The 13,658-nt window shown below is 38.4% G+C and overlaps 1 long non-coding RNA gene across 1 annotated transcript in view; it reads right to left on the reverse strand.

The window, feature by feature from the left end:
* LOC104665936 overlaps nucleotides 1-13,658 on the reverse strand; it is a 54,833-nt gene that overhangs the window by 36,349 nt on the left and 4,826 nt on the right. Inside the window, exon 2 of the long non-coding RNA XR_748481.2 lies at nucleotides 381-461. This is a non-coding gene — a long non-coding RNA (uncharacterized LOC104665936). The remainder of the gene's footprint in view (nucleotides 1-380; nucleotides 462-13,658) is intronic.

Here is a 13,658-nt window from a genome sequence, read left to right on the forward strand (position 1 = left end):
CTACATCCAACATCAATAGACCATCTCTGTCAGAACGTCTATTCCCCGTGCAAACCACTTCATTAAATAGAAAACCTCTCTTTTTAAGTGATGTCTAGTTATCAGCTTGCATTTTAATATCTAACAAATTAAAAACTACATTAACTTTAAGGCAATATTTTTCCATTCTATGCTGTTTTAAGAGACATCCATCTTCTTGCAACAGAGCACAATTTTGTCTCACAAACACACAGCTGAAAAGGGCAGTGACAAAAATAAGAATACAAAAATGAAACAAGTCACTTCAAATATCTTTATTAGTTATTACTTCTATTAGTGCATTTTATGTCATAGATATTTTGTTCCTAAAATCTCATCTTCTTTATTTTTCCTTCACCTACCTTAGTTCTTATTTTATCCTCAATGGGCATGTCTCCACCATGGAAGGAAGATGAAGAAATAGAAAATTGGTCACCAGGACACTGTATAAAGCAAATGACACATCATTAGAAACACAGTCATTTAACAGATCAGGCTGAGAATATATCATTAACAACCCAGACAGAAGATCATCATCTTCCATCATCATTTGAAATGAAAAAGTACCTCCAAAGGAATTGTTTACTGCTTCGCCTGCAAAAAGTGCTACAAACAGTAAACCAAAGAGACAAAACAGCCTTTAGTGGATTGTTAGAGCACTTAAGGAGGTATAAATTGTAATTAGCCATATGCTAGACTTTCACAGTCCAATAAGAAATATGCCTGATGGTACAGCATCTCCCTGGCCCAGTTTTTCAGGTCAAAAGCAGAATGGCTGTTGAGTAAGGAATAAGCCACAAAGGAGAGCTACAAAACTATTCCATTCTCTGGCTTCCAACACAACAGGACAGAACTCTTTCTGCACATGTTTGTGATGGCAGTCATGTTGCTGAGTTGCTCTGGACGCCCACCCAGAGTTTCTGCGTTGGAAGATGGGAGGGAAGGCCTTATTCAGCTCAAGTGGCAACCCTAAAATCATTGTGGGTCACAGGATACATTAACCCTGTTTACAAAGGAATCAGAGTGCAAATGTGTTATAAAGATAATGCTGTTCTATGTTAATATTGGCAAAGTGGTTCAGAGCTGGGGACGTATATATCTGAGAGCAGTCTCAGGTACTGGCAGAACAAAACACAAACTTTTGAGAACTTGGTTTCATGTACTTCTCTGTTGACTGTGTGACTTTCAGTATGTCTCTTAACCATCTTTAGCATATTTTTTAACTTCCCATAGCCTTAATTTATCATTTTTATCATATGGGGGTTGGACTTGGTGATTTTTTTAAAAAGCGGCATTCAAAATATGTTTGTGTATGAGTTTACATTTTCCTGTACCCTCATATTTCTGAGAAATCTCATAACTTTCATTGGCTTTGCAAAAGGTTCAGGGACTAAGAAAAGGTGAAGGAATAATCTTGGCTCTGGCAGATTAACTGTAGGAGTAGAAAATGAAACAGAATATTCAAAGTCTTGTGCTGGAACAAATAACTTTCAGGATTGGATTTGCATTGTTTGGCTGAGAATAAGATGCTTCTTATGCAAATGAAGACTGATAAAGGATGAGTTTATATTGTTTAAAATGCAATATGATCTTTTGGCTCAAAGAGCTGTATGCCAGTAAATTAGGGATTAATTTGGTTCTGAAAATCATGCAAATTCTCTTTGTGAATTTGTGCATTAATGTAACTTTCTACTAAGTGATTTTCACCAGAGGGAGGTAAGATTTGGCTACATTCTTAAGGCAAATAAACACAGGGACAAAAGCCATGAGAATGAAGAAGACTTAATGGATATCATCCTTATAAAAATCTATTTGGTTCACATTACTATGGGTTTTTTTGGTTTATTATTTTATTATTATTTTTGAGACAGAGTCTTGCTTTGTGACTCAGGCTGGAGTGCAGTGGTGTGGTCAGGGCTCACTGCAATGTTGACCTCCCTGGCTCAAGAGATCCTCCCACCTCAGCTTTCCAAGTAGCTGGGATTACAGGTGCATGCCACCATGCCTGGCTAATTTTTAAAAATATTTTTTACAGATGAGGTCTCATTATGTTGCCCAGGCTAGTCTTGAACGCCTGGACTCAAATGATCCTTCCACCTCGGCCTCCCAAAGTGTTGAGATTACAGGCGTGAGTCATAAGGCCTGGACATCATATTGCTTATGTTTTTATTTCATGATCAGATAATAGAGCAAGTGTGCAATTTCCACAATCTACAACTTAATTCTCTTTCTCCTTGCCATCACCCCACCCATTCCACCTGGAACTGCTGCCAAGAAGGAAAAGTCTTCACTGGAATGGAAGCTCCACAAGCAAGAATTTTTGTCAGGTTTAACATTGTATTATCTCTAGAACAGTGCTCAGTACAGAGTAGGTCCTCAGCAACCATGTGCTGAATGCATTCTAAGACTGATGATTTTCAGAATGGTTTAGGATTTGTGACCTCTCTTTTCTGAGCCTGAGTAGATTAAGTGTATCAAACTTGATTCTCTGTAATCTACTTAGGTTTCCTATTTTCTAAAAGCAATGGAGAGGGAGACAGATCATTATGGCAGACAGGAGGCAGAACTAGACGATTCAGATGGACAGAGCAGCGTGCGGAGGCTTGCATTGTGAATTTCAGCTCCAGACCGACTGCAAGAACAAGCCAGCAATCCCGAGAGGACCCACAGACCCTCTGAAGGAAGCTGACTGCTCCTGCGGGACCCAGGAGATATCCCAAATACTCAGCCACAGCAAGATCCCCACAAGAAGAGTCTGAACTCAGACACGCCTAGCCCTGACCCCACCTGATGGTCCTTCCCTACCCACCCTGGTAGCTGAAGACAAAGGTCATACAATCTTGGGAGTTCTAGGGTCCCACCCACCATCGATTCCTCTCCATACTACCATAGCTGATGCTCTCTGGAAAGCACCACCTCCTGACAGGAGGCCAACCAGCACAAAAATAGAGCATTAAACCACCAAAGCTAAGAACCCTCACGGAGTTCATTGCACCCCCACCGGAACAGGCTCTGGTATCCACGGCTAGGAGACCCAGAGACAGTTTACATCACTGGACTCTGTGCAGACAACCCCCAGTACCAGCCCAGAGCCAGGTCTCCCTGGGTGGCTAGACACAGAAGAGAGACAACTATCACTGCAGTTTGGCTCACAGGAAGTTACATCCATAGGAAAAGGGGGAGAGTACTACATCAAGGGAACACATCGTGGGACAAAAGAATCTGAACAACAGCCTTCAGCCCTAGACCTTCCCTCTGACAGAGCCTACCCAAACGAGAAGGAACCAGAAAACCAACTCTGGTTACAAGGTTCTTTAACACCCCCCAGAAATCACACTAGTTCACCAGCAATGAATCCAAACCAAGAAGAAATCCTTGATTTACCTGAAAAAGAATTCAAGAGGTTAGTTATTAAGCTAATTAGGAAGGCAACAGGGAAAGACAAAGCCCAATGCAAGGAAATCCAAAAAATGATACAAGAATTGAAGGGAAAAATATTCAAGGAAAATAGCTTAAAGAAAAAATAAAAAATTCAGGAAACATTTGAGACACTTATAGAAATGCAAAATGCTCTGGAAAGTCTCAGCAACAGAATTGAACAAGTAGAAGAAGGAAATTCAGAGCTCGAAGACAGGGTCTTCGAATTAACCCAATGCAACAAAGACTAAAAAGAATAAGAAAATATGAACAAAGCCTCCAAGAAGTCTGGGATTATGTTAAGTAACCAAACCTAAGAATAATTGGTGTTCTGAGGAAGAAGAGAATTCTAGAAGCTTGGAAAACATTTTGGGGGAATAATCGAGGAAAACTTCCCCTACCTTGCCAGAGACCTAGACAACCAAACACAAGAAGCACAAAGAACACCAGGGAAATTCGTCAGAAAAAGCTCATTGCCTAGGCACACTGTCATCAGGTTATCTAAAGTTAAGATGAAGAAAATAATCTTAAGAGCGGTGAGAGAAGCACCAGGTACTTATAAAGGAAAATCTATCAGATTAACAGCAGATTTCTCAGCAGAAACCCTATAAGCTAGAAGGGATTGGGGCCCTATCTTCAGCCTCCTCAAACAAAACAATTATCAGCTAAGAATTTTGTATTCAGTGAAACTAAGCATCATATATGAAGGAAAGATATGGTCTTTTTCAGATAAACAATGGGTGAGAGAATTTGATACTACCAAGCCACCACTACAAGAACTGCTAAAAGAAGCTCAAAATCTTTAAACAAATCCTGGAAACACATCAAAACAGAAACTCTTTAAAGCATAAATCACACAGGACCTATAAAACAAAAAAAAAAAAACAAGTTAAAAGGCAAAAACATAAAACAAAAATCCAAGGTACACAGGCAAAAAATAGCACAATGAATGCAGTAGTAACTCACATCTCAATACTAACATTGAATGTGAACGGCCTAAATGCTCCACGTAAAAGATACAGAACCTTAGAATGGATAAGAACTCACCAGCCAACTACCTGCTGCCTTCAGGAGACTAAACTGACACATAAGGACTCATATTAACTTAAAGTAAAGAGCAGGGGGAAAGGCATTTCATGCAAATAGACACCAAATGCGAGTGGGGTAGCTATTCTTATATCTAACAAAACAAACTTTAAAGCAACAGCAGTTAAAAGAGACAAAGAGGGACATTATATAACAGTAAAAGGCCTTGTCCAAGAGGAAAATATCACAATCCTAAATATATATGTGCCTAACACTGGAGCTACCAAATTTATAAAACAATTACTAATAGACTTAAGAAATGAGATAGACAGCAACACAATAATAGTGTGGGACTTCAGTACTCCACTGACAGCACTTGACAGGTCATCAAGAAAGATAATCAACAAAGAAACAATGGATTTAAATGATACCTTGGAACAAATGGACTTAATAGATATATACAGAACATTTCATCCAACAACCACAGAATACACATTCTATTCAACAACTCATGGAACTTTCTCCATGATAGACCATACGATAGGCCATAAGAGTCTCAAAACTTTTAAGAAAATTGATATTATATCAAGCACTCTCTCAGACCACAGTGGAATAAAAAGGGAAAAGGGAAATCAACTCCAAAAGGAACCTTCAAAACCATGCAAATACATAGAAATTAAATAACCTGCTTCTGAATGAGCATTGGGTCAAAAACAAAATCAACATGGAAATTAAAAAATTCTTCAAACTGAATGAGAGTAATGACACAAACTATCAAAACCTCTGGGATACAGCAAAGGCAGTGCTAAGAGGAAAGTTCATAATACCAAATGCCTATATCAAAAAGACTGAAAGAGCACTAACTGACATTCTAAGCTCACACCTCATGGAACTAAAGAAACAAGAACAAACCAAACCCAAACCCAGCAGCAGAAAAAAAAAAAACAAAAAAACAAAAAAAAACAAACCATGATCAGACCAGAACTAAATGAAACTGAAACACACACACAAAAATACAAAAGGTAAATGAAACAAAAAGCTGGTTCTTTGAGGAGATAAATAAAATTGATAGACCGTTAGCAAGATTAGCCAAGAAAAGAAGAAAATCCAAATAACCTCATTAAGAAATGATACAGAAGATATTATAACGGACACCACTGAAATACAAAAGATCATTCAAGGATACTATGAACACTTTCACACATATAAACTACAAAACCTAGAAGAGATGGATAAATTCCTGGAAAAATATAACCCTCCTAACTTAAATCAGGAAAAATTAGATACTCCGAACAGACCAATAACAAGCAGTGAGATTGATATGGTAATTAAAAAATTACTGTTTGTGACCAGCCTGACCAACATGGTGAAACCTCATCTCTACTAAAAATGCAAATTCAGCTGGGTGTGGTGGTGTATGCCTGTAATCCCAGCTACTTGGGACGCTGAGGCAGGAGAATCGCTTGAACCTGGGAGATGGAGGTTGCAGTGAGCTGAGTTCGCACCATTGCATGCCAGCCTGGGCAACAAGAGGGAAATTGTCTCAAAAAAAAAAAAAAAAAAAAAAAGTTACCAACAAAAAGTGTCTGGGACCACATGGATTCACAGCAGAATTCTAGCAGATATTCAAGGAAGAATCAGTACCAATCCTTTTGACACTATTCCACAAGACAGAGAAAGAACGAACCCTCCCTAATTCATTGTATGAAGCTTGCATTACCCTAATACCAAAACCAGAAAGGACAAAACCAAAAAAGAAAACTACAGACCAATATCCTTGATGAATATAGATGCTAAAATCCTTAACAAAATATCCATCCTGGCTAACACAGTGAAACCCCGTCTCTACTAAAAATACAAAAAATTAGCTGGGCGTGGTGGCGGGCGCCTGTAGTCCCAGCTGCTCTGGAGCCTGAGGCTGGGGAATGGCATGAACCCAGGAGGCGGAGCTTGCAATGAGGTGAGAGGGTGCCACTGGCCTGGGCGACAGAGCGAGACTCCAAAAAAAAAAAAAAAAAAAAAAAGACTAGCTAACCAAATCCAACAACATATCACAAAGATAATACCCCACAATCAAGTGGGTCTCATACCAGGGATGTGGCGATGGTTTAACATATGCAAGTCAATAAATGTGATACACAATATAAACAGAATTAAAAACAAAAATCACACTATCATCTCAATAGATGCAGAAAAAGCATTTAACAAAATCCAGCATCCCTTTATGATTAAAGCTCTCGGCAAAATTGGCATATGAGGGACATAATCTCAATGTAATAAAAGCCATCTACAACAAACCCACAGCCAACATAATACCGAATGGGGAAAAGTTGAAAGCATTCCCTCTGAGAACCGGAACAAGGTAAGAATGCCCATTTTCACCACTCCTCTTCAACATAGTACTGGAAGTCCTAGCCAGAGCAGTCAGACAAGAGAAGGAAATAAAGGACATCCAAATCAGTAAAGAGGAAGTCAAACTGTTAGTGTTTTTTGACCATGTGATCATTTACCTCGAAAACCCTAAAGACTCCTCCAGAAAGCTCCTAGAAATGATAAAAGAATTCAGCAAAGTTTCTGGATACAAGATTAATGTACACAAATCAGTAGCTTTTCTATACAACAACAGCGACCAAGCAGAGAATCAAATCAAGAACTCAGCAGCCCCTTTTCCAATAGCTGCCAAAATAATAAAATATTTAGGAATATACCTAATGAAGGAGTCAAAAAATCTCTACAAGGAAAACTACAAAACACTGCTGAAAGACATCACAGACGATACAACAAATGGAAACACATCCCATGCTCATGGATAAGTAGAATCAATATGGTGAACATGACTACACTGCCAAAAGCAATCTACAAATTCAGTGCAATCCCCATCAAAATACCACCATCATTCTTCACAAAATTAGAAAAAACAATTCTAAAATTCATATGGAACCAAAAAAGGGCCTGCATACCCAAAGCAAGTCTAAGCAAAAAGAATAATAAATCTGGAGGCATCACACCACCTAATTACAAACTATACTATAGGGCCATAGTCAACAAGACAGCATGGTACTGGTATAAAAATAGGTACATAGACCAATGGAACAGAATAGAGAACCCAGAAATAAACCCAAATACTTACAGCAAACTGGTCTCCAAGAAAGCAAACAAAAACATAAAGTGGGGAAAGGACACCCTTTTCAACAAATGGTGCTGGGATAATTGGCAAGCCACATGTATGGAAATGAAACTGGATCCTCATCTCTCACCTTATACAAAAATCAACTCAAGATGGATTAAGGACTTAAATCTAATACCTGAAACTATAAAAATTCTAGAAGGCAATACTGGAAAAACTCTTCTAGACAATAGCTTAGGCAAGGATTTCATGACCAAGAATCCAAAAGAAAATGCAATAAAAACAAAGATAAATAGTTGAGACTTAATTAAACTAAGGAGCTTTTGCACAGCAAAAGGAACAGTCAGCAGAGTAAACAGACAATCCACGGAGTGGGAGAAAATCTTCACAATCTGTACATCTGACAAAGGACTAATATCCAGAATCTACAATGAACTCAAACGAATCAGTAGGAAAAAGCAAACAATCCCATCAAAAAGTGGGCTAAGGACATGAATAGACAATTCTCAAAAGAAGATATACAAATGGCCAACAAACATGAAAAAATGCTCCCCAGCACTTTGGGAGGCTGAGGCGGGTGGATCATGAGGTCAGGAGATCAAGACTATCCTGGCTAACATGGTGAAACGCTATCTCTACTAAAAACACAAAAAAATTAGCTGGGTGTGTTGGTGGGCACCTGTAGTCCCAGCTACTAGGGAGGCTGAAGCAGGAGAATGGGGTGAACCCGGGAGGCAGAGCTTGCAGTGAGCTGAGATCACGCCACCGCACTCCAGCCTTGGCAACAGAGCAACAGAGCAAGACTCCGTCTCAAAAAAAAAAGAAAAGAAAAAAAAAAAAATGCTCAGCATCACTGATGATCAGTGAAATGCAAATCAAGACCACAATGTGATACCACCTTACTCCTGCAAGAATGGCCATAATCAAAAAATCAAAAAACAGTAGACATTGGCGTGGGTGCAGCGATCAGGGAACACTTCTACATTGCTGGTGGGGATGTAAACTAGTACATCCCCACCTACATATGGAAAACAGTGTGCAGACTCCTTAAAGAACTAAAAGTAGAACTACCATTTGATCCAGCAATACCACTACTGGGTATCTACCCAGTGGAAAAGGAGTCATTACATGAAAAAGATATTTGCACCCTCAAGTTTATAGCAGCACAATTGCAAAATCATGGAACCAACGCAAATGCCCATCAATCAATGAGTGAATAAAGAAACTGTGGTGTATATATCTATGATGTAATACTACTGAGCCATAAAAAGAAATGAATTAACTGCATTTGCAGCAACCTGGATGAGATTGGAGACTATTGTTCTAAGTGAAGTAACTCAGGAATGGAAAACCAAACATCGTATGTTCTCACTGATAGGTGGGAGCTAAGCTATGAGGACGCAAAGGCATAAAAATGATACAATGGACTTTGGGGACTTGGGGTAAAAGAGTGGGAGGGGGTCAAGGGATAGAAGACTACAAATGGAGTGCAATGTGTACTGCTTGGGTGATGGGTGCACCAAAATCTCACAAATTATGACTAAAGAACTTACGTAACCAAATATCACCTGTACCCCAATAACTTACGGAAAAAAAAAACAGAAATAAAAATAAATAAAAATGGAAAAAAATAAAAGCAATGCAAATTGCTGGTTTTAACTTAAAAAGCCCAGTTGGCTTTGAGATATTTGATATAGGTCATTGTCATCCTTGTGCAATACTCAACCAATAGAAGTGGTTCTGGAAGTTCCAATAAGCATCTATATTTTAATCCTGGGAAACTGTGAGGCATTTGTGCCTGCATAGGCCAAGTTTTTCATCCATTCTACTGAATCACTCTATTTATTGACTCCATGAATACAGCAAATTCATCATGTCACTCAGAATTCCCTAGTTATATAACTCTCCCGTGTAAGAAATAGCATCGGTAACAGCAACAAAAACAGTAACAACACTGACGTTTTCATTACATATGGGCACTCAGAAATGAATCTCCTGAATTAAATGAATGCACTATTATCTAAGCTTAGTGCCTCTTGGAAAATATGTAAAATTGGACTCTCAGCAAGCAGTATCTAAATTCAAATATAATTAATGGTTAATTTTCCTTATATTTCATATCTCTCTACCTTAACCTCCTGAATTTTATACCTAACTCTATTTATACTCTTTTGTTTTATTTCTAAGGTTTGAGATATGGAAATGGCCAATTTCTCCATATTAAATGTAGCTCTATTTTAATATGTTTTTCACCCACTTAACAATCTTTTTGAATGACCATCGTTGGTTTGGAAGACCAGATGACGTTCACCTCACTGCTAACTCCATTTTCGTTTTGCTTCTCTTCCCGTTGTCTTTTGCTCCTTCTTCCCAGGCATCTACCCACAAAATCTCCTGACTCCCTAGTGATTTGTTTCTTCTCATCATATTTGCTATGTTTATATCAACTTAATGTTGACAGAGGTACATGTACTTTAGCTATCTTTATTAAGGTATGGTGCTGTGACATTCTAACTCTAAAGTGTTATCTCAGCATGAATGAAGGCTTATGAAGAGGGAGAAATGTTCTTCAGGTTTTTTTTAAAAAAAGGCAGTGCATTTAGGCTGGGATAGAACACTGATTTCCAAGGATTTCTAACAACATGGGACATCCAGAAAGTCTATTATCTTACACACGAAATTTCAGTAGCCATCTGGGACACCAAATTACCAATGAAACAACAGACATGACACAGTAGTAAGGTGCACAGGTTTTGTAATTAAAAAAAAAAGAACATGATCATGATTGATTATATTTGCTCCCAAGATTTATGTAACTGATCAAATTAAGTTAATCTTTTTTTCACTCATGGATCAAACAGTATCTTTGATAGATGCTATATAGCAAACATTATTTTAATTTATTATTATTTAAAAAAAACCCAGATGTTAATTATTCTTCAGTGATTAAAAAAAAAAAAAGATACAGATACCATAAAGTTATGGAAGAAAAAGATTTTTTAAAAAATGAGAAAAAATGGTTAGCTGGAGAAAATATGCTCTCAAAAATGGAACTCTTTGCTAAGAGGCACAGATGCAATACCTTGAACCTCAGGAGAGCTTTAATTAGTCCAGCTCTTCCTTGAGCGCATGCTCAGAAGCTTTGGTGCTGTCTGTAAATTAGGGCAAGGAAATCCAGCAGGGGCTTGGGTGGGTTAAGGGGGAAGGGCAGAATCTTAAAGGGGCAATGACCATTTAAAGGAGCAATGCCTGTCAGTCCCACCGTTCTTATTGTAGGCTCCTCAACCTGTCACCACAAACTAATCCACCTTCTGTGTTCCCTGTCTCAGTTAATAGCACCTACACTCCCCAAGTATGGCTACAATGACTAAACATGGGAGTTGTTCATGATTTCTCCCTTTTTTTGCACCTGCAAAATGTCAATTTTGCTGATTTTTACCTTAAATTTGGCTTCACTTTTCCATTCCTGTTATCATTGTTCTGTTTTAAGCCCTCATTGGGTCCTATTTGGACCATTACAATAATGTCTTAAGTGGTGTTATATGCATTTTTTTCCACTGCTGCCAAATCATGTTTTAAAACTCACATCACTCCAACTTAAAACACTTCAGTGGTTCCCATCACCTGTAGGAAAAAGTTCCAGCCCCTTCCTGGTCTCTGTCAATTCATCAGACGTCATTTCAGACACTCCCCAGATTGCACTTTCTGTTCTCACAATAATCAATTACTTCTGGCATGTAGATCCCAATACAAGGTAAATAAACACTGAATATATAGAAGAGTTTTTGACGCACTTAAAATATATACTTTTAGGGAGTAAGACGAACTAATCTAACATCTAATTAACACTTAATTATTAATTGTATGTCATAAAAAATATTAATTTATATATATTTTTCACTCAAACACATCATGGTGTCAAAAAAAAATTCTCAAAAGTTAAAAACATGACTCTCTTACCAGTATAGAATGAATCTATGTCAAAGCTTTTATTCCATTCAATAATTGATGAGGGAACCAGCAGGATAAGCTGGTTCTAAGAGCATTTGAAGAAATTATTATTCACACACAAAAAAGAATGCTAGAGTAGGACTGCTAGATTAGATACAAAACCTGTTAATGTCCTACAGGGTAATGAAATCATAGATTATCCTTCTTACTGAACATAATCACTTACATCTCTACCACATACTAAAAAAATCTATAAGTTGACAACTCACTGCACAGTGCCTGAGCTCTTATTAATATAGTAAATAGTAAAGTCAAATGCAGGAACATTCTCCTATAGAATTAAATAATCCTGGGGGCCGACTGGTTAAACAATGCTCCATTACTACATTAAAAAACACACCCACGGCTGGGCGCAGTGGCTCATGCCTGTAATCCCAGCACTTTGGGAGGCCGAGGCAGGTAGATCACCTGAGGTCAGGAGTTCGAGACCAGCCTGGTCAACATGGTCTCTACTAAAAATAAAAAATTAGCCAGGCATGGTGGTGGGTGCCTGTAATCCCAGCTACTTGGGAGGTTGAGGCATGAGAATCGCTTGAACCTGGGAGGCGGAGGTTGCAGTGAGCTGAGATCACACCACTGCACTCCAGCCTGGGTGACAGAGTGAGGCTCCATCTCAAGAAAACAAACAAACAAAAAACCCACACCCACCTCTTCTTGCTTTCTTATTATTTCCAAGTTTAGGATAATTTTTCTTAACAATGAAAGTAAAACTTCACATGAATCTTCTATGTCAGTGTTTTTGGCTTCATGATCATCTCTTCTTGGGTCAACTAACAAAGTTTTCCAGAATACAACATCTTTAGGTCCTTCTAAGTTTTCTCAGATACAGTAGTATCCTTGGAATCTTGTGTAGGTTTTGATCCAGTTTGAAAAGGAGAGAGATATATTAGATAATTGCAAACACTGGAAAAGTGCATAGTTCTGTGGATGTTAAAAATGTAGGAATAACTATCAAAATAATAATAATCTGTAGCTCTCCAAAAGAGCAAAAGAGAGAGAGGCGGTATAAAAATAGCTTTAACAATCTAACAGATGGCCAGAAAGGAAAAAGAAGATGATAAACAGAAAACAAAATAAGTTGGTAGAAATAATTTCTGATATAACGCTCCCAATAAATATAAATGGATTTAACTCATCTAATAAAAGACAGAGATGGCCGGGTGCAGTGGCTCATGCTTGTAATCCCAGTGCTTTGGGAGGCCAAGGCAGGTGGATCAAGAGGTCAGGAGATCAAGACCATCCTGGCCAACATGGTGAAACCCCGTCTTTATTAAAAATATAAAAATTAGCTGAGCGTGGTGGCATGTGCCTGTAATCCCAGCTACTCAGGAGGCTGAGGCAGGAGAATCGCTTGAACCAGGGAGTCGGAGGTTGCAGTAAGCCGAGATCGTGTCACTGCACTTCAGCCTGGTGACAGAGTGAGACTCCGTCTCAAAACAATAAATAAATAAAAAGTAAAAATAAAAATAAAAATAAAATAAAAGACAGACACTATCAAATTGGATGGAAAAAAGAAGTCCTCCTTTCATAAAAATGCTGCTATGGTCTGAATGTTAGTGTCTGTCTTAGTCTGTTTGTGCTACTCTGACCGAGTATCACTGACTTGGTAGTTTATAAAGAAAATAAATTTATTTATCACAGTTCTAGGGGCTGGGAAGCCTAAGACTAAGGTGCTAGCAGGTTTTTTGTCTGATGGGGGCTGCACTGTCCAAAGAGGAGGAATATTATATCCTCACATGGCAGAAGGTGGAAGGGCAAACAGGACAAATTCCCTTGTCATGCCATTTTATACAGGCACCTAATCCCATTTATTAGGGCAGAACCCTCACGAGTAATTTACTTCCCAAAGGCCACACTTCCCAATACTGTTGCATTGGAAACATCTGAATTCTGGAGGGGAACATATTCAAACCATAGCATTCTGCCCCTGCCCCCTCACCCAAATGTATGTCACATAAAAATATTTCATGTCAATAGCCCCGAAAATCTGAACTCATTCCAGCACCAACTTTATAAAGTATAAAGTTAAGAGATATGGGAACCAATGCATGGTTCATCC

The sequence above is a fragment of the Rhinopithecus roxellana genome, chromosome 8, assembly GCF_007565055.1.
Source record: "Rhinopithecus roxellana isolate Shanxi Qingling chromosome 8, ASM756505v1, whole genome shotgun sequence".
Taxonomy (NCBI): domain Eukaryota; kingdom Metazoa; phylum Chordata; class Mammalia; order Primates; family Cercopithecidae; genus Rhinopithecus; species Rhinopithecus roxellana.